Source organism: Anomaloglossus baeobatrachus, chromosome 4, assembly GCF_048569485.1.
Source record: "Anomaloglossus baeobatrachus isolate aAnoBae1 chromosome 4, aAnoBae1.hap1, whole genome shotgun sequence".
Lineage (NCBI taxonomy): Eukaryota > Metazoa > Chordata > Amphibia > Anura > Aromobatidae > Anomaloglossus > Anomaloglossus baeobatrachus.
Genome location: NC_134356.1, coordinates 586,453,217 through 586,480,124, shown reverse-complemented (window position 1 = coordinate 586,480,124; position 26,908 = coordinate 586,453,217).

The following is a 26,908-nucleotide window of genomic DNA, read 5'->3' as shown; positions in this document are numbered from 1 at the left end:
TATATTTAATGAAATCTAAAAAGAAATATTTTAGCTTCACTTTCTCAAGTGATCTTCTATAAGTCAGTTGATTGTGTTCCGGTGGTAGAATGAAATCAGTTTACACATGGAGAACTCCCCTTGTAACATGACACAAGGCCTCATGTAATTCACTGTTTATAGGGACATAAAGGGAATTTTTGCTCTCCTGGAAGAATGCTTACAAGAAGGCGTCACAAATGTTTCACTGGTAATTTGCTTTGGCAATGTAGCTTTTCAATTCAATTATAGCTTGCTCTGCCTCATTATAATAATTATTATCATCTTTTGTTAGACTCTTTTACATTTTTGCAGATCGCTGTGAAAATTTAAGGAGTCGTTCATAGAGGAAAATATACTGAACAATTGAGTTGCCTCATTATGTGTGAGCCATGAATATGAATGTGGTATGTCCTTTTTCTTACACTCCATAATGTAATTTGTTAAAAGGTTAGGCTTTGTTCCATATGTAAAAATTGTGTAGATGCATAAACAACAGGGAGGGGAACATTGTTTAATATGCTTCAGAAGGGTTGCAAACCGAGTGTAAGAGAAGGGATTGGCTCTATCGAAAAAGTCAGATCACGTTTTCAACATATTATTACCAAGGTTAATCTAATGATGGTGGATTCCTTTCATTGTGTACTTTTCAGAAGAAATCCACATGCAAATATCCAAAAAAGTTTTTTTTTATAGTCCCAATTGAATTATAGTATAATTGTTATAGAATTTATTGAGAAATTCCTATTATAAGTTTGTTCCAAATTAATGGTCATAAATAAGCCATTAAGCCAAAACTGGATTTGATTTTATTTGTCCTTACTTACTTTTTTCGTCTATTTTTTCAAAACATCAATGTGAACCACTGTTAAGGAAAAGATGTTAAAAATTTGGGGCTTTTCAATTTTTTCTTAAGTCCATTACAACCAATTGTATTTCAACCCCTTGGTTATGAAAGTATTGCGGCTAGTTGCATTTTAACCTCCTAGTTATTATTCTATTATACTACAGCAGTAGCATTTCAACACCTTAGTTATAAGCCATATATCTAGTTATGTTTCTATGCTGAACCTATGACTCCATAAAATGTATCTGCATTTAAGTACTGAACATCGTAGCTTGTTGCATTTCACTCCATTGTTTTGAATTTTACAAGTCTAGTTGCATTTTGGCATACACTATTCATAAATATACTACATGTAGTTGCATTTTGACCTCTTAGGTATAAATTATATCTCATTGCATTTTGACCATCCTAGATATGAGTCAATTACATTCATTTGTATATTTAATCCCCTAGTTATGTCATCTAGTTGCATTTCAGTCTTCTAGCTATGAGTCCATTAATGCTATTGTAACACTAGAAGTCCCAGAAATGTCGAGGTCCCCCCTGAAGTCTGGAAAGAGGGTCAAATGACCCTTAGTCCAAACTGAATAGAACTAACTAGAAACTAAATGGCTAAACTCAATGGAAAACAACAACCTCCTGTGGTGCGACAGTAATGGCCTTAATTACAAAACAAAAGATGGTGATTATAGGATGTTAGCTAAAATCCTTCAGGTCATTTGACCCGTCTCTGGGTTCCAAAGGTAGAAATGTTAAATGAACCCTCTCTGGGACTTCTAGTGTTAATGTATACCTCTTAGTTATGAATTCATTACATTGAATTTCATATTGACCCTCTTGGTGTGAGTCCACTTTTCGCTGCCTTTCTAGCCTCTAGCTAGAAGTTCATTACACCTATTTGAAATTCAACCCTTTAGTTATCAGCTTAATACATCTATTTGTATTTCAGCCCCCTAGTTATAAGTTCATTACATCTAGCTGCTATTTGATCCTGTAAGAGGTTCACTGATTTATGTGGTAAGCCGAAACCTCAGGAAGGCCCTGGTTGGGGATTCCCTTTTGAGGTGGCACAAAGCACAGAAACAATGAAGCAGGAAGCAACTTTATTCTGATGTTACTTGGCTTATACATTACAAATAGAACAATTTGTACAATACCTTTGTGGTCCTTTCTTTTTTTTTTTTTACAGAGGCCTTGTCTGGCCACTTCACCACAGGATTTGCACGCACACTTGCGAGTCTCCAGTTCTCCAGACCTCTCACTCTAGGGTGGTTCCCTTTATGGCACTGAGACTCTTTGTGTATGTCATCATCAGGTCTTTGCACACATAAAGGGATCAGTAAACCATGCACTCCAAATACTGAGGCAAAATTAAGAATTTTGTTTTTATTTTTCAAATCCAATTTGTGAAACGTTTCGGTCACAGAGACCTTCTTCAGTTCACTTGCTAGAGAATGGAAACTGCCAGGATTTGGACGATACAGTGCGGTGCAGTTGATTTGTGGAATGAAAGTCTCACACCTGCAGAAGACTGGCAATCAGGATCAGATTGGGACTATATAACTGAGTAGTTTTCTCTTGTTTGTTATCGGTGCTCAATGGTCTTCTGTATATTAAGGACAATCTGTAACCAGTCCTGCTCACAACCAGAACTCCTCTCAGATAAGTGGTCTTTGTACCTCTGCTGTTTGTTTTCCACTTTCTTGTTGTTTTTTTTCTCCTTTATTACTAATGCTTGATTCTTATTTTGTCTCTGTGGAGTTCTTGTTGGACCAAGATCATTCCCTGCTGGGAGTGTCTGTATACTTAGCTCCATGATTCTGCAAGGTATTGTGTTTGTCAAGTTTGGTATTAATTCAGTCCCTCATCTGTATTAGTGTTTTTGGATCCCAGTAACATTTGAGTCCTGATTCAGTGGGGGAGAGGTTGTGTGACCTCAGGATTTTTCCATATCTGCAGTGTTAGTATTTATTAGGGTTTTTACAGTTGCAGACAGTTGCTCCTTCCTACCTTCCTATCCTTTTCTCTAAAGATAGTTTGGGCCTTATCTTTGCTGAATCTATCTTTTCCGGCTTTGTATTGTATTTTTCTATATCACCGTAGCCTTTACATGTGGGGGGGCTATCTATCTATCTTTGGGGACTGCTCTGAGGCAGATTAGCTTTCTCATATTTCTATCTGTGAGAATATTTAGTTCCCCGGCTGTGTCGAGACGACTAGGTCATCGTAGGCTCGTCCCACGGCTACTTCTAGTTGTGTGTCAGGATTAGGTCTGCAATCCGTTAAGGTTCCAGCCATTCTGTTACTATTTGGGATTCTGCATTTTTTGATCCTCCTCGGTCCCTGAATCATAACAGTATTGCCCCAATCCTGGCAGTTTCCATTCTCCAGCATGTGAACTGAAGAAGGTCTCTGTGACCAAAATGTTTCACAAATTGGATATGAAAAATAAACCAAATTTCTTTATTTTGTCTCAACATTTGGAGTGCCTAGTTTACTGATTACTGCAACGGTTTTGGAATTTACCAGTGCACCCTCATTTAGCCAGAAGTACAATGTGTTATCTATACATTTGCACACATTGACACACACAGTTGCCCCAAGGCCCTCATCTCCATGTTGGTTTACTCTTCAATCCTCTACCCATTTTCAATTGACAGATTGCATCAGTTAAGGTGTCTTCTTCCTATTCTACATCATTTTTCAACTACCCCCAAGTGATGTGACACTGGTTCCTAAATAATTTTGGCTACCACACTTTCCACCCAGGCTATTTTCTCTAACAATACATTTAACACATATTATTTTCCAGCAACCCACAGCATACATAGAGTGCAATGATGAAAATTAACAACACATACAACATAAAGAAGTGCATTAAACACAAGTCCTTAGGGGAAGATGAAAGCAAACGACATAAGGGACCAAACTTTCTTTTAAGGGGAAACAAAAACAGACATTTCAACCCTCTTACAAACCCCTATTTATAAGTCTCTTATATATTTGATGTAATAACTTCCCAACTCTCGAAAGACAATATTTTACGGTATATGTAAAGGCAATGTTAGAGCACCTTAGCTTTTATGTGTTATGCATAACGACAGTTCTCAGCAACTCTCTGGACTCAGGTATTCACTTTTCGTGTTATATTAGTTGTCTGTTAGGTTGCTAGAAAATGAGAGGGTGACACAAAAGTCACTGAACAAAAATCATACTAACATATTATTTCAAAGACAAAAAAACACCTTTCTACGCAAGTCATAGCACCACAAGTCATAACAGCTTGCCAATGTCTCATCTCATGCCATGAATTTATTTGCTTATATTTTGGCTTGTCACGCTCGGTAGAGTACATAGGGAAGTTTGCCAAAATCCAATTAAAAAAGAATGAACTTGAGTATTGGGCAGTAACTTCTTTATTATAAATTAATGTAAGATGGTTCGACAAAGACATATAATGGCAAAAATACAAAGAAGTTCTCATAAATCAGTCTGTGTACAGATGGAGCATGGTTCTCTTAGGTCAGAAGTTCACCTCAGCACCTGTTGTTTAGTACATTGATTGTATAGCCCACAGCTAATCATGTTTCTACTTCCATAAGTTATAGAAGAGAGAGGTTGAGGCTGATGCACCATGAGACAGAATACTCTCCATGTCTTAGAAAGTTCCAATTATATGTGTAGTGCTTAATGTCAATATATAAATAAGTACTATAAGGCACTGGTAATTAGACTTTGTACAGTATAATATGTGACAGAATTTTTTAGTGATGGTACTGTAAATCATTGCTCTTAATTAATTGTATGGAAATTATTTGGTCAATTTAGGGTGCCAAGCACTTCATTGGAAAAATAAAAACAAAAAATAATTTGTAATGCACATCGTAGAGAAATTATTTTGTGTAGCTTGGGTCGTAATTGCTCAAATTTCCATTTATGTCATGAACTGGGCCGGGGGGGGGTCACTCAGATGTCCCTCCACTTGGTTGCGACCCTTGTCAATCACAAAACCACACCTCGCAACCCCAGCCTGATGTGTCTAATACGTCAGAGCTATGCAATACAACCTAGTCACTTCCGCCAATACGCGACTTTCCACGCCCCCAAGGGGTACGTGAGGTCCACTTGGCACAATGCACCACTGACACCTACTGTTCCTGCGGGCACAAGGAGGCACGGGTAGGGGAACGGAGTAGGCCATACAACCTCTGGTGTGGCACTCAATTTTCCCACAACCCGGACAGGCTGACAAGAGCTTCCATTAGCCCCAGTGGAACAGAATTCTGCTGGCCCAGTACTGTGCGGTAGACTGCCACCAGTTCCTCGTTAGATATAGGCCTGGTCTGTTAGCAAGACTATATTGGGCCAGTAACTGCCCAGATAGCATGTAAAACTAAGCTGAGCTCACAGAGATGGGATTCGGAATCGAGATAAAAGAAACAGCCAAAGATTAAATTATATAATTGTCTAAAAGGCACACTAGATAGTATACTATATACAATATAGGATTTAAAGAATATATATTTCAGAAGCCCAGTTACAGATAAGACCAGGGTTACAAACAGATATTCAGATGGCGCAATTACCTTGATCCTTATGAATATGACTGCTGGTTGGCTGACACAGGGGAGGCGCTGTGGAGCCACAAGTTTCCTGGGATTTCTCTCACGTGTATTACATGAGGCCAACCAGAGAAGAACAACAAGATGTCCACTCTGTTTTTTAAGAATCTATGTTTCCCCCCATGTCCTTTTCCCTTGTAACCTAAGGCTGGGTTGACCATGGGTGTGCCTCCTCCCTTCCAGGGAAAATATAGATTTGAAGTTTTCCTTATATCTCTGCCCCTGAGCATCTTACATGGAAGATATGACCATTATATTTATTTGAGCTGTCCATAGACAGGAAACTCGGGGTGCCCATGGCCTTCCTATGCCTAGTTATTAATTATTGGTTACTACACACATCTCACAATTTACAGAAAAGTATGTGACATGCATCTTGCTGTCAGGAATCTGAAAATATGCCTATCTTATTTTTGGGAGTGAAGCATTCCCTAATATTGTGTCTCTTTCAATGGCTCCGTCAAGTCTGGAGAGCCTGTTTTAAATTTGTAAGAACTTGAGTTGCCCACCCCTCCTTCCTGCTGGTCAATAGGGGTGCTTTGCTGGCTTATTTGGACTTAATGTAAATTTGTCACCTTGGCCATTTGCTGAGTATATCTGAGGGAAATCACTGCTGCATGGCATACCTTTGGCAGAATTCTCATAATATCTCTCAGAATATTCCTCACAGTTTATAAAAGTCTAAAAAGAGGTGCTTGAACCAGACAAAGTAAAAATCCCTGGCCTTGCCGTATTTTCACATAACATTCCAGTAATTTTATTCACAGCAACATCTAAAGTCTTTAATAACCCTGAAAATAGGTGTATAACACTCAGAATTTTCCTAAGACCGTATTATACCTCTAGTGCAAAAAGAGCCTTATTAATGTCTAAAGGGAACTTTACACACAGCGACATCGCTAGCGATGTCGCTGGTGAAAGCACCTGACCCTGTCGGTTGTGCATCATGGGCAAATCGCTGCCTGTGGCGCACAACATCGCTAGGAACGGTCACACGTACTTACCTTCCTGGTGACGTCGCTGTGGCCGGCGAACAGTCTCTTTTCTAAGAGGCATCACAGTGACGTCACTAAGCGGCCGCCCAATAGAAGCGGAGGGGCGGAGATGAGCGGGCGTAACATCCCGCCCACCTCCTTCCTTCATCATTGCCAGCGGCTGCAGGTACAGTGATGTTCCTCGTTCCTGCGGTGTCACACATAGCAATGTGTGCTGCCGCAGTAATGGCGAACAACCTGCGTCCTGCATCAGCAACGATAATGAACGAGAACGACGCGTCAACGATCAACGATAAGGTAAGTAATTTTGATCGTTAACGGTCATTTGTGCATTTCACATGCAACCATGTCGCTAACGAGGCCGGATGTGTGTCACGAATTCCGTAACCCCAATGTGTCGCCCGGGCACCAGGGGTACTCAGATCCGGGCCACAGAGTCACTTCTGTGGGTACCACGGTGGCGTGACCCGGTCTGTGATTTCAGGCTCCACAGTAAAAGGGGATTTGGGTAAGGGAGATTGTCCGTGACTTGTCCGCTGCTTTGGACGGGGATCCTGGGAGCGATGGTATGGAGCAGCTAGATGTTATTTCTCCCCTCCGTGGGTAGGGGGTTGGTTGTCCCGGGGCCCGGTGATGGGGTAAGCAGGGCACAGGGCGAAGCGCTGCAGTGCGGTGCCCGAGGGCACGGGTGTACTTACAAGAAAGTCACACGGAGTCACTGGTAAACTAGGAATTGCCGGTGTCCGCAGCCTTCGGTACGGGGGTGTTAGTGTCCCACACACGGTGCAGCAGCCCTTGTTGTTCTTCCCCTGCAGCCAAGTGTCTTTCTCTCCACTCTCTTCTTCCTTCTCCTCAGCCGGGAACGGGGAATCCACTCCCCTGTAGTGATCAGGGTACCCAGGTACCGAGGGGCCACCGCCCTGCTCCGGCTACCTGTTCTGGCCCCTTCCTCACTACGGCCTGTCTCGGCCCTTTCAGAGCACGCCTCACTCCCAGCCTGGGAGCTACAACACCAGACTTCTGTCCTGTCTGCCCTCCACAAACTCTCTGCTCCAGCCCCTCCCCTCTCCTCTGCTTTTCTCTTACACTGGGGGCTGTGGTTTGTCTGGCTGCACCAGTGTGAGATCAGATTACCAAGGAGGATTAACTCTTTCTGTGACAACCTGGCTGTGCCAGGGCGTCACACCAACGACATCTCGTTAGCAATGTCATTGCGTGTAACGTGGCCTTAAGTGTCCTCAACCTATCTGGGTGAAAAAGGATGTTAATCAGTGGTAAATAATAGCCTATTTAACAGCACATTGCAGAACTGTGTCAGAATTATTAGGCTTCGCAAATTGTGAAAGTGGTCCAAAAAGTATCTCTTTTTGAGGGCAGATGCCTGCCTTGCTAGACAGAGGCTGTGACTTTTTCAAATAGGGTGGTGCAAAAATTATCCATGTTTGGAGAGGTTCACGATTTTTTTCTTTGCTAAAGCTTTTTCACAAGGAACCCAAAAGCATCACTTTATCTAAGGAGCAAAAACAGGTTGTGCTCAGCAGTTTTGAAATTTAAGCAATTGCTTCTAAACTAGTAGTGAAAAATTGATCCCTTTTTCTGGGATATGCATCAAGATTATTATTCTCAAAACCACAAAACAATTAAAAAGGGATTTTATTTAAATAAAGGCTTCTAAAAAATATTTTTTTTTAGGGAGCAAGAAGGGGGTAGTTGTTTTCTAATATAGAAATATATAATAATAATAATAATAATAATAATAATAATTTGTTAGCTATTTGATGTTTCTGTATCATTCAGCCATCATGTTTCATATCAGTAGTCTAGTCTACAACAATAAAACACAATGTGCAGCCAGGAGATATGTGGCTAGAGTATTTTTATTGTAGTAGTGGCAGTGACAGAAGACACATAGTAGAACACTAGCATAGACAGGCAAAGAGATCTCTCAAAGTGTAGGGCCAGCAATGACAGCCTCAGCAGTAGAAGTACAGTCTAACACTGTAAAATAGAGAATGCATGCTGCAAGAGATGTCTGTCTGGTATGGTTATACAGTGGCAGAGGCAGAAGCCAAATGACTGAGTATTAAGGCCGCTTTACACACGGCGATTTATTGTGTGATCGCATGTGCAATTGAACCCGCCCCCATCGTTTGTGCAACACGGGCAATTTGTTGCCCGTGTCGCACAAAGTTGGTAACCCCCATCACACGTACTTACCTTCCAAATTACCTCGCTGTGGGCGGTGAACATCCTCTTCCTGAAGGGGGAGGGATGTTTGGCGTCACAACGACATCACACAGCGGCCGCACAATAGAAGCGGAGGGGCAGAGATGAGCGGGACGTAACATCCCGCCCACCTTCTTCCTTCCGCATTGCCGGCGGGACGCAGTAAGCTGCAGTTCATCATTTTCAGGGTGTCACGCTGTTACGAGGGGGACCCGGGGAAGCGTGCCAAGATGGGAAATGGACAGCTTCCGCCGGTCAAGGTCCACTGTGCGGTGTAAGGGACCGCTGCTATGGTCAGGAAAGAGTGAGCGGGTTGCTACTAGTGATCGTCTGGAATGTCACAGACGATCTATGTACACCGGTCCGCCCTAACCCGTGAGGGTTGTATGGCTCGGGGCTTCTTGATCGGTGTACCTGTTGCACGGGGACGCACAGAGGTGCCTACGCACGTGTGCCAGCGGGAGTCACAGGATATGGCACGAGGGTAGCACAGAGGTGCCCACGCACGTGTGCTTTCAATAACCAGGTGAGTCCAGTGGAGACTCGAGGAGCTCACCTGGGACAGGAACACGGCCTGTTAAAGGAGATACTGCCGGAGCAGCAAGACAGGAACACAGCCTGCAAACCAGGTGCTGCCTGAGCAGCAAGGGCAAAGCCCACAAAAGACAATAATGCCTGAGCAGTGGCGTGGCAGCACGCTGCCAGACATCCAAACATAGAAGGACGGTCGCGCGCCGCCATGATGGCAGGGGGAGCATTTAAGGAGGTGTAGCTCCACCCAAGGGCGGGCGCGAGATGGACGTGACCCAATCAGGATTCGTGACGTCTTGGCCCGGCCAGTCAGGATTCAGCACACCACCAGCCTCGTTATCGGACCGTGTGATATCAGTGAGCGAATCAGAAGACATCACGTGGGGCACATACTCATCTTCCTGCCTCTGGGTCATAAAGGCGGGATCCTCGGTTTCACAATGTGCAGAGATAAGGGAAGTCTTGCTGCTTCCCTGAGCATCCATCCCTTGCACACTGCGCAACCTCCCCGACCCTCTGTGATGCTGAGCAGGAGGGCTCGTGGCAGACAAGGGATGGGAGACCACTCCATTCCTTGCAAGGGGAGAACCACTAGGTGTCACCCTTCTGCTGCGTCTCCAAGGAGGCAGCTCCTGCAGACTGCGCAGTCTCCCAGACCTTTGGTGCTGCTGAGCAGGAGGGCTCGCGGCAGACAAGGAATGGGGGACCACCTCATTCCTTGCAACAGGAGAGCCACGAGGTGTAACACACGCGGAGCGACATGTGCTGCCTCGGGAACAATGAACAACCAGCGAGCAGAAGGACGTTCGATTTTTTTGAAAATGAGCGACGTGTCAACGAGCAACGATAAGGTGAGTATTTTTGCATGATCACAGTCGCTTGTAGCTGTCACACGCTACGATATATCAAACGAAGCCAGATGTGCGTCACTAACGACGTGACCCCGACGACATATCGTTTGAAATGTCGTAGCGTGTAACAGGCCCTTTAGGGTGGGTCAGTAAAGAAATGTGTGGCATTGTAGGGCCAGGAATGGCAGCCCCAGGAGCAGTACTACAGTCTAGCTTACTTGATGAACAGGGAATGTCTGGTTATGGTGTGGGCTAATGACACTGGCAGGAGCAGAAGGGCATGTGAGAGACAGCAAATGGACAGACAGGCAAGCAGATTGAAAGACTGATTTAATCATTGGTATCAGCCATGGGTGAATGAAAGTCACCACTAATCCATGTGTGATTCATTTTTACAAATATAAGGTTTTCATACATGCTACGGAAACTTTATCCGCTTGGGTGACAGTATAGTGGAAGCTGGATATAACACTACAGCAGGTAGCAAACTAGGCCTGTTTCAGCCACTGGTCCAGTCTGCTGACCCAAAAATCCATGGGACTATGAGTCAGCGTATTTGCCTGAGATAGGACACAGTCTAGGACCGAGTGAACTTGGCTATGCAGTAGGTTTGTCTCTGTTTACTGAAGAGTGTTAAGTTGGCAAAAAAAAAATCTACTTTATTATGTCAAAGATATCATAGCTGTTTTTGTGCTGGCTCATTGTTGTAGGCCTGATTCTCTCACAGGCAGGGGACATTGGGTCTGCTGAAATCACACAGGGGTCTGCTGGTCAGTTATGTGATTGGGCATCTGCTCGGTAAAAGGTTTGCAGAGTAGGTAGCACAGATTTTCCTGCTGAAAAGCTAATTCTGACACTTTTTTTGGTAGCCAGAAGAAATTTCCCCCCAATTTTGCTTTAGTAGGAAGGGTCTAAAAGCATGGCTTAGCGAATAGTCCTCCCTTTGCTTCATACTAACAATATGCTACTCATACCACAAGCATTACAGCATACAGCTTAAAATTGTCTCTCCAGGAAGGAGACAAACTCTATCGCCACTTATTGGAAGTAGCAATCCTAAAAGTCAAAGGGGGCATTTTAACAAGCCTTTTCATATGACTTAGTATTTACACCAGATAAGAACCCCAATTTGCAGACACAGTGTTTTGGGGTGATTGCTCCTCATCAATGCAAAGTATGGGAACTGATCTGGAATATTTCCCAGAGGGCTTTGCAGCTATAAGACCCCTTACTGGCAGCCAAACTGGTTTGTCAGGTCTCCGCAAGGAGAATTATCTTCCCTGTGGTCCACACTACAGCTTCTCATAGGCCAGATCAGTTCCCATATTTGCACTGACGAGGGGCAATCACCCAATAAAACTGTGTTTGCAAATTGGGGTTCTGATCTGGTATAAATCTTAAGTCATATGAAAAGGCTCGTTAAAATGCCACTTTTAACTTTTAGGATTTCTACTTCCAATAGGTGGCGCTAGAGTTTGTCTCCTTCCTGGAGATATAATTTGAATATTTCCCAGAGGGGATTTACAGCTATAAGACCCCTCACTGGCAGCCAGACTGGTTTGTCAGGTCTCCGCAAAGAGAATAGTCTTCCCTGAGTTAGCATACAGCTTAACATTCTCGTTTTATGTTCTTTCATCCTCTTCTGTTGTCTCACTGTGATAAATTGCACGAGCTCGTTGAATCTTAAAGTGATTCCCACCTCAAAATTTTCTCTGGCTTAGAGGACTACTATCACTGTCATTATCCCTACTACCATGGCTTACAGAGCCAGCAACATCGCTTGGAATTAGTATTGGGTCCTCCATTTCCACCGTCACCAAGTCTTACAACTGCAATGGCTGACTTGTTCATATTATTATTATTATTATTATTATTATTTATTATTATAGCGCCATTTATTCCATGGCGCTTTACAAGTGAGAGAGGGTATACGTACAACAATCATTAACAGTACAAGACAGACTGGTATAGGAGGAGAGAGGACCCTGCCCGCGAGGGCTCACAGTCTACAGGGAATGGGTGATGGTACAATAGGTGAGGACAGAGCTGGTTGCGCAGTGGTGTACTGGACTGAGGGTTATTGTAGGTTGTAGGCTTGTTGGAAGAGGTGGGTCTTGAGGTTCCTCTTGAAGCTTCCCACGGTAGTGGAGAGTCTGATGTGCTGAGGTATCAGCACATATTTTCCAATAAATCTGCTGGAAGAAGTGGGTTTTGGTGTAATATATCATCCTTACGTCCCAGATTGCTGTGAGTTAGGGGACTATGGGGAAGAACAAAAAAAGGTGATATTGTTGTGCCCTGTACAACATTAACTATTATGTGATATATCTTGTGTATTCCATTATGCCCTCCGCTTCCTCCCCAATTATACTGTATTCTTGCCAGAGGCAAAGCAGGCCAATAATGACCTGCATTTCCTACTGCCGGAACAGTTGTTGCCGGAAGTGGCAGTAGTGCTGCTGTATGAACTCCCCAATTCTTTGCATTTTATAGATTTTTTTTTCTCTTTTGATACAATGTCTGATGCTTCATTGTCAGTCACACCTAACCAAACCTGGAAAACTAGAAAGTCATCCATAAATAGAAGGCAGAATTCACGTGACAGTCAAAATCGCTAATGCAACACTAGTCTGCGCATAATATTGTTGTATGTGTCTCCAATATGGTAGCTAAAACAGGTGTGTAAAAGCAGACTGCACTGTCAATGGGTGGAAGGGCTGTTAAAACGCCGTCAAAAATGCAAGAATTGACATGCTGCAGATTTTTTTCTACACCAAATCTGCAGTGAGTGCAAATGGCCTAAATTTACTCTAATAATTAGTATTCAAATGTTTGGTTAAGGCCGGAGTCACGCTTACACGTATCGTGAGCGAGTCTCGCATCGCATCACTTGGCATGGCCTAATGCTCTCCGGACAGGACCTTCTCAGCTTCATAGACATATATGCAGCCAACCCGCTCCTGTCAGGAGAGTGTGCAGCCGTGCCGGCTGAGTGATGCGATGCGAGATATGCGCAAGTGTGACTCCGGTCTAAAGCAAACTAATGATCCCTGTCCACAATGGAACAAGTAACAACAGCAGATACCAGGAGCATCAAAATCCAGCAACAGCTGACAGTCTATTGTTAGGCATATTGAAATAATCAAACAAATATGAAAAAGTATGTTGTGTGCATAATGATTTTGAATTTCTAATGCATTTATTAAAAAAAAAAATAAATTATATATATATATATATATATATATATATATATATATATATATATACATATATATATTTATCCCTAACAAAGAAAACTAAATCAGAATGTTTGTTTGTTAGGTACACGCACAGTAAGTAATTTGTGGTATTGTTAAATTAGATTGCTAAAACTTAACTTTTTTATTAAATAACTTCCTCTTGCACATAACCCTTAAATACCACGATGCTAAGTAGGTACACGCACAAAGTATTTTGCAGCAACAGCCAGCAGTGTTTTTCTGGCACTTATGGTTGTTTAATTTAAATCATAAAACTGTTTTAAAACCTTCCCATTGAAGTCTATCCTTTCCTGTATGTTATTTCTATTGGTATGTGATACTGTTCCAACCACTGCCATTCCCATTGAAGTCTATCCTTTCCTGTATGTTATTTCTATTGGTATGTGATACTGTTCCAACCACTGCCATTGCCATCTGAATTTCATATTCTTGTAACTCTTTGTTCTTGGTTCACACCTGTCTATTTCGTCTGCATCTTAAGTAGTTCGTTTTTCTAGCTGTGAAGTAGTCCAAATGTTTCTCTTAGTTTGTACTTACTAATTCACCCCTGGTGTGTTTCTCTGAGCTCTCTTCCTCTATCCCCCTCCCTTCTGCTCACACCTGAGTCATTTTCTAGGCCTCTAGAGTTGTATAAATTTGTTGGCACAGGTCTGTTCTGACCATGGTCTGTGTGATTTGTTAAGTGGGATTTTCTAAGTGGGCAATCAGAAATATTCCAGAAATGTCCCAGAAGTGACCAGAAGGTGAGCGTTACCTCCTTAACTGTTTGTCACTTGCATTTTTCCCCTACACTTTTTTATATTCCCATATGTAAACCTTAAACTCACCATGTTCACCTATGCCCTCACAGTTTTTGCTCCACTCCTCCTCACTCTCCTTCGCTATCCCCAAACGCCAGCACTCGCCAAACAAATATTCATCTCCCCTTCCCTTTTACCTCCCCACCTGTCCTCATCTGCTCACCTGCTCCTAAATCTCAGGTCTCTCTTAATAACACGCAGATCATGCCGTCCACTCTCCTTCTCCCACCTGCTCTCTCTTTCTCTACTTCTCCTCACTGCTGGTGACATTTCTCCCAATCCTGGACCTCCCCAGATGGGACACTCCTCTCTACCACCCCCCTATCGCTCCACCCTTACTAGTAACTACCGCAACCTCTCCAATATAAAACCCATCCCCCTCTCACCCACTCCACCGCCCACTCTCTCTGGAGCGCTGTGGAATGCCCGTTCGGTCTGTAACAAACTACACATCATTCACGACCTCTTTACCTCTAGCAACCTATCCTTTCTGGGCATCACTGAAACATGGCTGACACCATCCAACACTGCCTCCCCTGCTGCGCTGTGCTACGGTGGCCTTCACTTCTCCCATACTCCTCGCCCTGGCAATAGACAAGGTGGAGGAGTGGGCCTCCTTCTTTCTAACAACTGCAGCTTTAATCCAATCCCACCCTTACCCTCCCTTGTCCTGCCATCCTTTGAAGTGCACTCTGTCCGCATCTATTCTCCTTCCAACCTCCAAGTGGCCATCATATACAGACCCCCAGGCCCTACCACTTCCTTTATCGACCAGTTCTCTGCCTGGCTTCTACACTTTCTCTCTGCTGACATTCCCACTATCATCATGGGTGACTTCAACATCCCCACTGACACCCGCCAGTCAGCAGCCTCCAAACTACTCTCCCTTGCTTCATCTTTTGGTCTATCTCAGTGGTCCACCTCTGCCACCCATAAAGATGGACACACATTAGACCTTATCTTCACCCGTCTCTGCTCTCTATCTAACCTCACTACCTCCCCTCTCCCCTTATCTGACCACCATCTATTGACCTTCTCTGCCCTGTCCTCCTCACCTGCTCCTCCTGTCCAGCACGTATCACACCCCCGCAGAAACCTCGCACACGTCAACATACACACCCTTTCTGACTCTATCCTACCACTGTCCTCCATATCTTCAGTGCACGACACAAACAGTGCCACCACTTTCTACAACGCCACTCTCACATCAGCTATTGATTCAGTCGCTCCCCTTGTACACGGCAGAGTGAGACAAATCAATAGACAACCCTGGCACAACAGCCTCACTAAAAAACTGCGGCAAGTGTCTAGGGCTGCAGAGTGGCGCTGGAAGAAAACGCACTCCCAGGAAGACTTCACCACATTCAAAAATGCAATTCACACATTTCGTTTTGCCCTTACCTCGGCTAAACAGGAATACTTCAGAAACCTCATATCCTCTTTAACACACAACCCCAAACAGCTATTCAATACTTTCAACTCCCTCCTTCGCCCACCGCTGCCCCCTCCAACCTCCCTCATTTCCGCAGAAGAATTTGCCACATATTTCAAAGAAAAGATCGACCAAACCAGACAAGTCTTTTCTGCTCAACCACCACAACCCCTTCATATAACAGACCACTGCTCCTCCCCCATAAACTTCCTCTCCACTATCACCGAAGAAGAGCTTGCACATCTTCTCTCAAAAGCGCACCTCACCACCTGCGCACGTGATCCCATCCCAACCCACCTCCTCCCCAACCTCACCACTATCCTAATTCCAGCCTTAACCCATCTCTTCAACCTATCTTTAACAACTGGTACCTTCCCTTCTGCCTTTAAACATGCAACAGTCACGCCCATCCTAAAGAAGCCTTCCCTCGACCCAACCTCTGCTGCCAGCTATCGCCCCATATCGCTACTCCCATTTGCCTCAAAACTCCTGGAACAGCACGTCCATGCTGAAATTTCCTCCCACCTCTCCTCTAACTCTCTCTTTGACAACCTACAGTCCGGCTTCCGTCCACATCATTCCACTGAAACTGCCCTGACAAAAATCACAAATGACTTACTTACTGCCAAAGCTAACAACCACTTCTCTATACTCCTACTTCTAGACCTATCCTCAGCTTTTGACACTGTTGACCACTCCCTCCTACTACAGATCCTCTCTTCCCTTGGTGTCAGAGACCTCGCCCTCTCTTGGATCTCTTCATACCTCTCCAACCGCACTTTTAGTGTCTCCCACTCCCACACAACCTCTTCATCCCGTCCTCTCTCTGTTGGTGTCCCTCAAGGCTCTGTCCTGGGACCATTACTTTTTTCTATCTATACATTTGGCCTGGGACAACTCATAAAGTCCCATGGCTTCCAGTACCACCTATATGCCGATGACACTCAGATCTACCTCTCTGGTCCAGATGTCACTTCTCTGCTGTCCAGAATCCCAGAGTGCCTATCGGCTATATCTTCCTTCTTCTCCTCTCGCTTCCTAAAGCTCAATGTGGCCAAAACTGAGCTGATCATCTTTCCTCCATCTCCCCTGCACTCTCCACCTGATCTATCTATTACAATAAATAACATCACGCTCTCCCCAGCACCCAAAGTTCGGTGCCTCGGAGTGACCTTTGACTCTGCCTTGTCCTTCATACCACACATTCAATCCCTCACCACCTCCTGTCGTCTTCAACTCAAAAATATTTCCAGAATCCGTCCCTTCATCAATTCTCAATCTACAAAAATGCTAGTGCATGCTCTCATAATCTCCCGCCTCGACTACTGCAACATCCTCCTATGTGGTCTCCCTGCTAACACGCTCGCCCCTCTCCAGTCCATCCTTAATGCTGCTGCCCGACTGATCCACCTCTCGCCTCACTACCACCCCGCTTCTCCTCTCTGCATGTCCCTTCACTGGCTCCCAATCTTCCATCGTATCCAATTCAAACTACTAATACTGACTTACAAAGCCATCCACAAATTGTCTCCTCCATATATCTCTGAACTAATCTCTCGCTACACTCCAAAACGTAATCTCCGGTCCTCCCAAGATCTCCTTCTATCCTCCTCTCTCATTCGCTCCTCATGCAACCGTCTCCAAGACTTCTCCCGAACATCCCCAGTCTTCTGGAACTCACTGCCTCAACACGTCAGATTATCTACTACACTTGCAAACTTCAAACGGAACCTAAAGACTCATCTGTTCAGAAATGCCTATAACCTTGAATGACCTCACTGCCCCACCACCGTGCGGAGCTGCCGCCCCACCACCGTGCGGAGCTGCCGCCCCACCACCGTGCGGAGCTGCCGCCCCACCACCGTGCGGAGCTGCCGCCCCACCACCGTGCGGAGCTGCCGCCCCACCACCGTGCGGAGCTGCCGCCCCACCACCGTGCGGAGCTGCCGCCCCACCTACACCCCACCTACTGTCTCCTCCCCATAATCCTATAGAATGTAAACCCGCAAGGGCAGGGCCCTCTTCCCTCTGTACTAGTCTGTCTACTGTAACTTGTATATGTATTTTGTATGTAACCCCCTTCTGATGTACAGCACCATGGAATCAATGGTGCTCTATAAATAAATAATAATAATAATAAAAAACCTTACCTGTTGTCGGGTTTTTTTTTTTTTAAGTAACTCCCTTGTACTGTCACAAAATAATGCAACACATGTATCCCTAAAATACTACAGTCCTGTCCGAAAGGGTTCATACCCTTGAAACTGTTCAAGAAAAAAAATTATTTCTCCCAGAAAATTATTGCAATTACATATGTTTTGTTATACACGTTTATTTCTTTCGTGTGTATTGGATCAACACAGAAAAATAAAGCAAAAAGGCAAATTGGACATAATTTCACACACACCCCCAAATAAGGGCTGGACAAAATTGTTGGCACCCTCAATTTGATATTTGGTTGCATAGTCTTTGGAAAAAATAAGTGCAATAAATCACTTCTTATAATCATCAACAAGATCTCTGAACTGAAATCTTGGACCATTCTTCTATTGCAAACTGTTCCAGGTCCCTTATATTTCAAGGCGCCTTCTACCAACATCAATTTTAAAATCTCTCCACAGGTGTTACTGCCACTTCAGAACTCTCCAGCGCTTTGTTTCCATCCATTTCTGGGGCTTCTTGAAGTATGTTTGAGGTCATTGTCATGCTGGAAGGCCCATGATGTAGGACGCAAACCCAGCTTTCTGATATTGGGCACTATATTGTCACCCAAAATGCTTTAGTGATCTTCAGATTTCATGATGCTTTGTACACAGTGAAGGCACCCAGTGCCAGGGGCAGCAAAACAATGCCAAAACAGATTAGAATCTCCACCATATTTGATTGTAGGTACTGTGTTATTTTCTTTGTAGACCTCATTACATTTTTGGTGAACAGTAGAATCATGTGCTTTACCATAATCCTCTATCTCATCTGTCGACAAGGATTCTGGATTACTCATGCACATTTTTTTGGCAAACTGAAGTCTAGCTTTTTTAAGTCTCTGTGTCAGCAGTGGAGTCCTCCTGGGTCTTCTGTCATAATGTTTAATTTCATTCAAATGTGGATAGATTGGTTCACACTGACACACAATGCAAAGATTGACTCAACTTCTCCAATTTTTATCTGGTTTTTGGTGTGATTTTCATGTTTATATCCCCTAAATCCTTGAACTAGGCTTAAATCTTATCGCATAGAACAAAAGCCAGAGGAATGAAAAAGGTGCCGTATTTCCTCAATATTAAAACATAGTTTTATTCATTTTCATTAAAAATAAATCCAGAATAAAATGCAAGGATGTGAAATAAACAAGGAATTACACCCAGACACTGGCAAGTATTACTTAAGTATTACAATTATAATAATAAATTGCACAAAACCTTTACGTCCTAGGGAATAAGGTTCAAAACATTAAAGAGCATTCTTTAGTTCCCAAAAAGTGAAATTGCATTGACCAAATGGCCTAAGAAATAATGGTAATATTGCACTAACACACAGGCCTAAAATTGGTTGTATTAAAGTGCCATGAAAGAAACTTTAGGAATAAAATTGCATTAATTCTGGCCCTCTATATATCGTACAGGAAGTATATATGTATGTAAAGTACTATATCAGTGCAAAAATTGCTTAAGTAACAAAATAGAATAAAAAAGTGCAAGTACATGTGCAATAAACAAGCAAGAGAATGTGCAGTTGAAACCAAAAGTTTACATACACTATCTACAAAGACACATCTGCATGTTTTTCTCACTATCCAACATTAAATCAGAATAAACCTTACCGGTTTTAGGTCAATTAGGAACCAAAATTATTTATTTTTGCGAAATGCCAGAATATTGAGAGAGAGAGAGAGAGAGAGAGAGAGAATGTTTTAAGATATTTTTATTACTTTCTGCAAAGTCAAAAGTTTACATACATTTCATTAGTATTATTTTACCATTGCCCTTACACTATATGACTTGGTTGAAACGTTTTGGATCTCTTTCCACAAGCTTCTCACCATAGTTGGTAGGAATTAGAGCCTCTGAGTTATATGTTTATACAGCCAGCAGCCTCTATATTATATATATATATATATATATATATATATATACACAGTCAGCAGCCTGTATCTTCTATCATTGAACTGCAGAATTGGACTTTTTCAAGGAATGGCGGTGAGACAGTGGAAGGTTTGAGGGGTGGAGATGGAGCTGGGGATGAGCCTGAGCAGAGTCTCAATGTGACCTGAAAGTTTTCCTAGTATGAGACTTGAAATTCCTAGTGGCAGCCCTGATTTTTGCATCTGTGACTCTGTTTTATTTGAGTACAAGCTGATGTATTTCTATCTAAAACAATTGCAGAATATGGAATTCTGATTCCTCCTGTGTTCGAATGCAGGTAGACGAACACCGGCTCTGACTGGGTGTGGGGCTCGCCTAACATCACAAAGTCACGTGAACCGGAGAATGTGAGAATGATGCCACCACCGGAGGTTAGTATAGGCTTTTTTATTTTACCTTGGGGAAACATGTGGAATCGGAATGTGTTGTCCTAGTAGTCAACAACCACTTTGAAGTGGATATGTCACCATATTTCGAAATGCAGACTACATATAGTATTAAATAGATTTATTACACCTGATGAAACTGATGTAACTGCCGTATATACTCGAGTATAAGCCGAGGTTTTCAGCCCATTTTTTTTAAGCTGAAAATGCTCCCCTCAGCTTATACTCGGTTCAGGGTCCCACAAAAAAATTATTCTCATATTATCACCTGTCCTCTGTTCCCGCGGTGACCTCAGCTGCTTCTTGTAGACTGCAAGGCACGTAGACCCCTCTGTGATAGCATCTGATGCACGGGGCTGCAGGATGCCGCCATGTCTTTACTGCAGTTAAATGCTTTACAGCAGCGGCGGTACAGCAAAGCATTCAACTGTTGTAAAGCGCTGACAGCAGCGGTGGCCCCATGCACACCGCTGCCACCATAATGCATTCAACCTCTGTACAGCCACGATTGCATCCTGGAGCGGCGCCTTTGTGCACGGGACTTGATCATCAAGAGGTGCCTCTTGCAGACCGCAGGCACATAGACCCCTGCGTGATCCCGTACTGTACACGGAACTGCAGCTGTTGCTGTCAGTCACTTTACTGCGGTTGAATGCTTTACTGCATTCAACTGCATTAAAGCCACAATGGCAGCCTGCAGCCCCGTGCATTGGAAGCGATCACAGAGGGGTCTACAAGAAGCAGCTGAGGTCACCGCGGGAATGGAGGACAGGTGAGAATAATTTTTATTTTATAATAGAGAACAAGAAGGGGACCAATAGGAGGACATTACTGTAGGGTACATTACTAGAGGGCCCAAGGAAGGGGCACAAGAATGGGCACATTACAATAAGGGGAGGGAGCACAAGGATGGGGCACATTACTACAAGGGGGTACAAGGATGGGCACATTACTAGAAGGATGGACACAGTATATTTTATTTTTATTTTTAAAACTTCCCAGTAGCTGCTGAATTTCCCTCCCTAGGCTTATACTGGAGTCAATATGGTTTCCCATTTTTTTTGTGGTAGAATTAGGGGCCTCAGCTTATACTCGAGTATATATGGTATTTTGAAAATCTATGACCGAATAACAGTATAAGACCCTGTGCTCACACTGCATTTTTTGCTGTGTTTTTCGGTGCAGTTTGCCTAAAACGGCATGCATTGCCTTCCACAGCAAAGTCTATGAGAATTCACAAAGGCTGTGTGCACGTTGCTTGCTTCTTTTTTGCCTGCAGTTATTATTGAAGAAAAAATAAGCAGCTTGTCAATTCTTTTTGCGTTTTGTCCCAGCGTTTCGGAGGACTGGCAGATCACTTCCCTACTGACTAAGGGATAATGGAGGATTAATCCCTGGTATCTGGCCAGATGCTGGTCCCCATATAAAGTCTATGGGGACTAGAATCCGGCGCAAATGGGTAGGAGGAAGTGCTATATACTCACCGATCACTGGCGTGGCTGTTGTGGCGCCCTGGACTAGCCAGGTAAGCACAGGTACTGCAACAACACACCCCACACCCCGAGATAGGCGCACCAGTCACACACAGATCCTTGTTGCCTCCCTCCAGGGGCTGATGTCCACACCAGGTGCTGTGGAGCCAGGCGATTGGCCCCACCCACTGAGGAGTTCACAGTCCTGGAGGCGGGAAAGGAAGTCAGGGTGTAGTCGAGGAGTTGAGTTAGGGAGAGTGAAGGAGAAAGAGTGAATTGGTAGCAGAGGAGCAGACTGACCGTGTCCGGGTACGTGGCCCGGGCACCGAGAGCAAGGTTGGCAGACGGTGGTGGCTGTCTGCAGGAGAGGCTGATTGACGCAGAACCGTAGGACTGGGGACAGGCGGTGGCCCGCTGGTACCGAACCGGGGAGCGAAGAGAAGCTAGCACAAACCAGCAGGGCCTGCGGACCCCGACCAGGCTTGGAGTCGCCGTTAAACTGGTCAAATCCGTTAGCGACCGGAACCTCCGAGGTTTCCTAGCAGCAAAGACCTGACTGAAAGCAACCGTCCAAACCGAGAAAGGGAAATACAACTACCGCCACAGTTAGAATTCCCAGGGCCAGAGCCTGCGGGCAAAAGGGGCTCCTCCGGCCCATATCCAAACTGGGGAGCGGGTTACCGGTGGGAAGCCATCAGGACCGAAGATACCCAACAGGTGCAGGGAAAGGCAGCCACCACCAACCTACTGGGAGTAGCTACCGCAGCCGGCTGTGGGACCCGTCCATCCAGCCGTTTGTTTTACCGGAGACTCTGTATCCATCATTGGCTGAGTGAGTACCACCGTGCCGTCTGGCACCGCGCTGCCCCCACGACCCTGCACCTCACCAACCCTGCCTCGCCATCCCACCTCACCGGCTCCGGGACCACCAACCCCCCTACCCATGGAGGGGAGGGAAACATCTTGGCTGCTCCCTGTCATCGCTCCCGGTATCCCCGTCCAGAGCAGCGGTGGTGTCCCAACATCACCACAAACCGTGGGTAGTGTCACGGACCGACTCCCCAAACCCAAATCACCCCTTTCAATGTCCGGGCGAGGAGCGCCGCTCCAGTCCCCGGATCCGGCCCACCGCTCGAGCCACCGAGCAGCAGCACCAAACCCGAGCGCCAGTGAAGGCGAAGCGGCGGCGGCATCCTCCCCGCCCGCGACACAACTTGGCGTCATGAACAGGATCTTACCGTTCTACCGGCTGGTAGAAGTGTGCCTTGTGTCCCGCCGGCGGTGTCCGGCCGAAAAATTTCAGAAGCCGCCATCTTTGGCGCGAAGATTTTCCCGCTCGAGCGTCTTCTCGAGCAGCGGAGGCGCGAAAGCCGAAGCTCCGGCCCTGAAGAGGAGGTGCTGAGAAAAGACCAAGGGGGACGGATGGCGTCCGGCCGCATGTAAGCCGCGGCTATAAAAAAAACCAAAACCAGGGATGCCAGGACTCTGTCAACAATCCGGTTCCTGGAACTCTGAAGCTGAAATGCCATGTCAACCCCGCCTGCACTGCCCGCGGCCCAGCAGCCCATGCCCGGGACCGAAGCGTGGATGAGGGCCCGAGTAACTGAGTCCAACCAACGTCATCGGAATCAGATACGTCTCCTGGCGGAACAGTGGACCACCGAGGTAGAAGCGCTGGTTGCGATTGCCCAGATGCACAAGATGGGAGCGGATGTGACAGAGCTGGTGAGTGACCCAGGCCTCCATGTCCCACAGGGATCGGCCGCTGTGGCTGGGAGACCCGGTCCGATCCTGGCCCTTGTACCATCCCTGCCACTACCCATGGGGCACCCCAGCGCTAACCTACCTGACCTGCTGCCCCGTGCCACAGCGGTGGGGCCCGAAGTGCTGAGTGCCAGGGGTCCGGAGGTCGGAGAGCTTGCGGAGGCTGCGGGTCCGGATGCTGCCGCGACAGGTGGCGACTCACATGGAGCGGAAAAGAAGAAGGCCCCGGCAGTCCGCCTGGCCCTAGAGGGAGCACCTGACCGTGAGGGGGTTAGGAGTGATGATTCCGGGCCTGACACAGAACCAGTTTCGGAGTCCGAGGAAGCGGGTGAGAGCCTTCGCCACGGAGGTGGACCGGTAGTTTTCTACAGCCCGCACGCCGGTGGAAATGGATACCGGGCGCCCCTTTCCCAACAGGCCTGCCACCGCATGTTTGAAATATTGGTAGCAGAGGGTGAGGCCACCTCAGAGGAAGAGTCGGAGTAAGGCAGCGGTCCCTCCATTGCACCATTGTCCCCGTTGGGACCACCAGTACTGTTGTTAAGTAAATGAATGAAAGTAATCAACCGAGAAGTTAACCAGATTGTCAACCGTGATTGAACCGGCCGTTGCCGGCAAGTTGTTCCCGTAGGGACCCTTTGCACCGTGCGTAAGGAACTACTTACGGACACGCCCGGGAACTTGCAGGGCAACCACAAACTAGTGGAAATGTAAATATTTAGCATAAATCCATTACCGCCTCCGGAGAGGCAGATTGGAGGAAGGGCCCGCAGCAGAGTAGGCTGGGGCCCGTTCACCACCTGGACCAGTGGCCATCCTCCGGGGGTCAGGGGTCCCCCATGGACGTGGGTCCCCTGAAAAGACCGTAGGATGCGAAATACCGTACCTGTACCCGCTCGGGCAGCCTGGGGATGGACTGGGGTCAAAGGGTGCTGCCCACTTCTTAGGGGCAGCATCAGGGCCAGGTTGTTTGGGCGGGAGAGAGCGGAAGCCATATGTTTAATAAAAGTGACTACTGTTGTAACGTTTAAGTACTGTGCCTCCCGTTAAGGGAAGATTCATGAAAAATGCTTTGTTTAAATGTTGTTTACCTTTTTTCTACACTTTAACAAAAATAAAACCGGTGATGGACGGGCAGCCCGCGGACGTTCTGCATTTAACCAAGGGGGAATGTGGCGCCCTGTCCTAGCCCGGTCGTCACAGGTACTGCAACAACACACCCCACACCCCGATATAGGCATACCAGTCACACACAGATCCTTGTTGCCTCCCTCCAGGGGCTGATGTCCACACCAGGTGCGGTGGAGCCAGGCGGTTGGCCCCACCCACTGAGGAGTTCACAGTCCTGGAGGTGGGAAAGGAAGTCAGAGTGTAGTCGAGGAGTTGAGTTAGGGAGAGTGAAGGAGAAGGAGAAAAGTGGTAGCAGAGGAGCAGACTGACCGTGTCCGGGTACGTGGCCCGGGCACCGAGAGCAAGGTTGGCAGACGGTGGTGGCCGTCTGCAAAAGAGGCTGATTGACGGGGAACCATAGAACCGGGGATGGGCGGTGGTCCGCAGGTACCGAACCGGGGAGCGAAGAGAAGCTAGCACAAACCGGCAGGGCCTGCGGACCCCGACCAGGCTTGGAGTCGCCGTTAAACTGGTCAAATCCGTTGGCGACCGGAACCTCCGAGGTTTCCTAGCAGCAAAGACCCGACGGAAGGCAACCGTCCAAACCGAGAAAGGGAAATACAACTACTGCCACAGTTAGAATTCCCAGGGCCAGAGCCTGCGGGCAAAAGGGGCTCCTCCGACCCATATCCAAGCTGGGAAGCGGGTTACCGGTGGGAAGCCATCGGGACCGAAGATACCCAACAGATGCAGGGAAAGGCAGCCACCACCAACCTACTGGGAGTAGCTACCGCAGCCAGCTGTGGGACCCGTCCATCCAGCCATTTGTTTTACCGGAGACTCTGTATCCATCATTGGCTGAGTGAGTACCACCGTGCCGTCTGGCACCGCGCTGCCCCCGCGACCCTGCACCTCGCCAACCCTGCCTCCCCATCCCACCTCACCGGGCCCCGGGATCACCAACCCCCCTACCCACGGAGGGGAGAGAAACATCTCGGCTGCTCCCTGTCATCGCTCCCGGGATCCCCGTCCAGAGCAGCGGTGGTGTCCCAACCTCACCACAAACCGTGGGTGGCGTCACGGACCGACTCCCCAAACCCAAATCACCCCTTTCACTGTCCGGGTGAGGAGCGCCGCTCGAGTCCCCGGATCCGGCCCACCGGCCGAGCCACCAAGCAGCAGCAGCGTCGGACCCGAGCGCCAGCAAGGGCGCAGCGGCGGCGGCATCCTCCCCGCCCACGACACTGTGACACTGCTCCCGCGGCTTTTCATTCTTCTTCCCAGGCCATTCATTGGGCTCATATATATTCACTGCTTCCCCTGCCCACCAGTGGCTGTGATTGGTTGCAGTCAGATGCGCCCCCACGCTGAATAACAGCTATCTGACTGCAACCAATCTCAGATTGGTCTATATCGTACAGTAAAATAATTAAATAATTTTAAACAAACAACGTGCGGTACCCTCAATTTTGATACCTAGCTAAGATAAAGCCCCACAGTTGGGGGCTGGTATTCTCAGATTGGGGAGGCCTATAGTTATTAGGCTGCCCTCTAGTCTAAAAATATCAGCCAGCAGCCGCCCAGAATTTCTGCATCCATTAGATGCGACAGTCCAGTCCGGGTCTTCCTGATTGCCCTTGTGCAGTGCCAATTGGGGTAATAAGGAGCTAATAGCAACCCATAGATGCCACTAAGTCCTAGATTAGTGATGGCAGGTGTCTATGAGACACCCTATCACTAATCTGTAAGTGAATGTAAATAAACACAAGCACCTAAAAATCCTTTATTTGAAATAAAAGACAAAAAATCACCCTCTTTCACATCTTTATTAACCCCCAAACACCCCTCCAGGTCCGACGTAATCCACAAGAGGTCCCACGACGCTTCCAGCACTGCTACATCTGACAATCACAGTGAATGGCTATAGAGCATGAATGCCCGCTGTGAGATTCAGACCTCGACTGAAGTGAGCCACGCAATCAGCAGGGACATCACTCAGGTGGAGGACTCCAGCTGTGACCGGACATCACCTGAGTGACGTCACTGCTGATCACGTGGCTCACTTCAATCGCATCGGCCTGATTTTCCGTCACAGGCGGAGGACTGCAGATGTGACTGGAGTCACCTGAGAGACATTACTGCTGAGCATGCAGCTCACTTCAATCGTGGCTTGAACTTCACAGCAAGTAGTCATGTCCTATGGTTCTCGCTGTGAGATTCAGATGTAGCAGTGCTGGAAACATCGTGGGACCTCATGTGGATTATGTTGGACCTGGAGGGGTGTTTTGGGGGGTTAATAAACTGGTGAAAGAGGGTACTTTTATTTCAAATAAAGGATTTTTTTGGTGTTTGTGTTTATTTACTTTCACTTACAGATTAGTGATGGGGGTACTCTCATCGCTATGAGCTGCTATTATTGGCAATGGGCTGCTATTAAGTCTTTATTACCCCG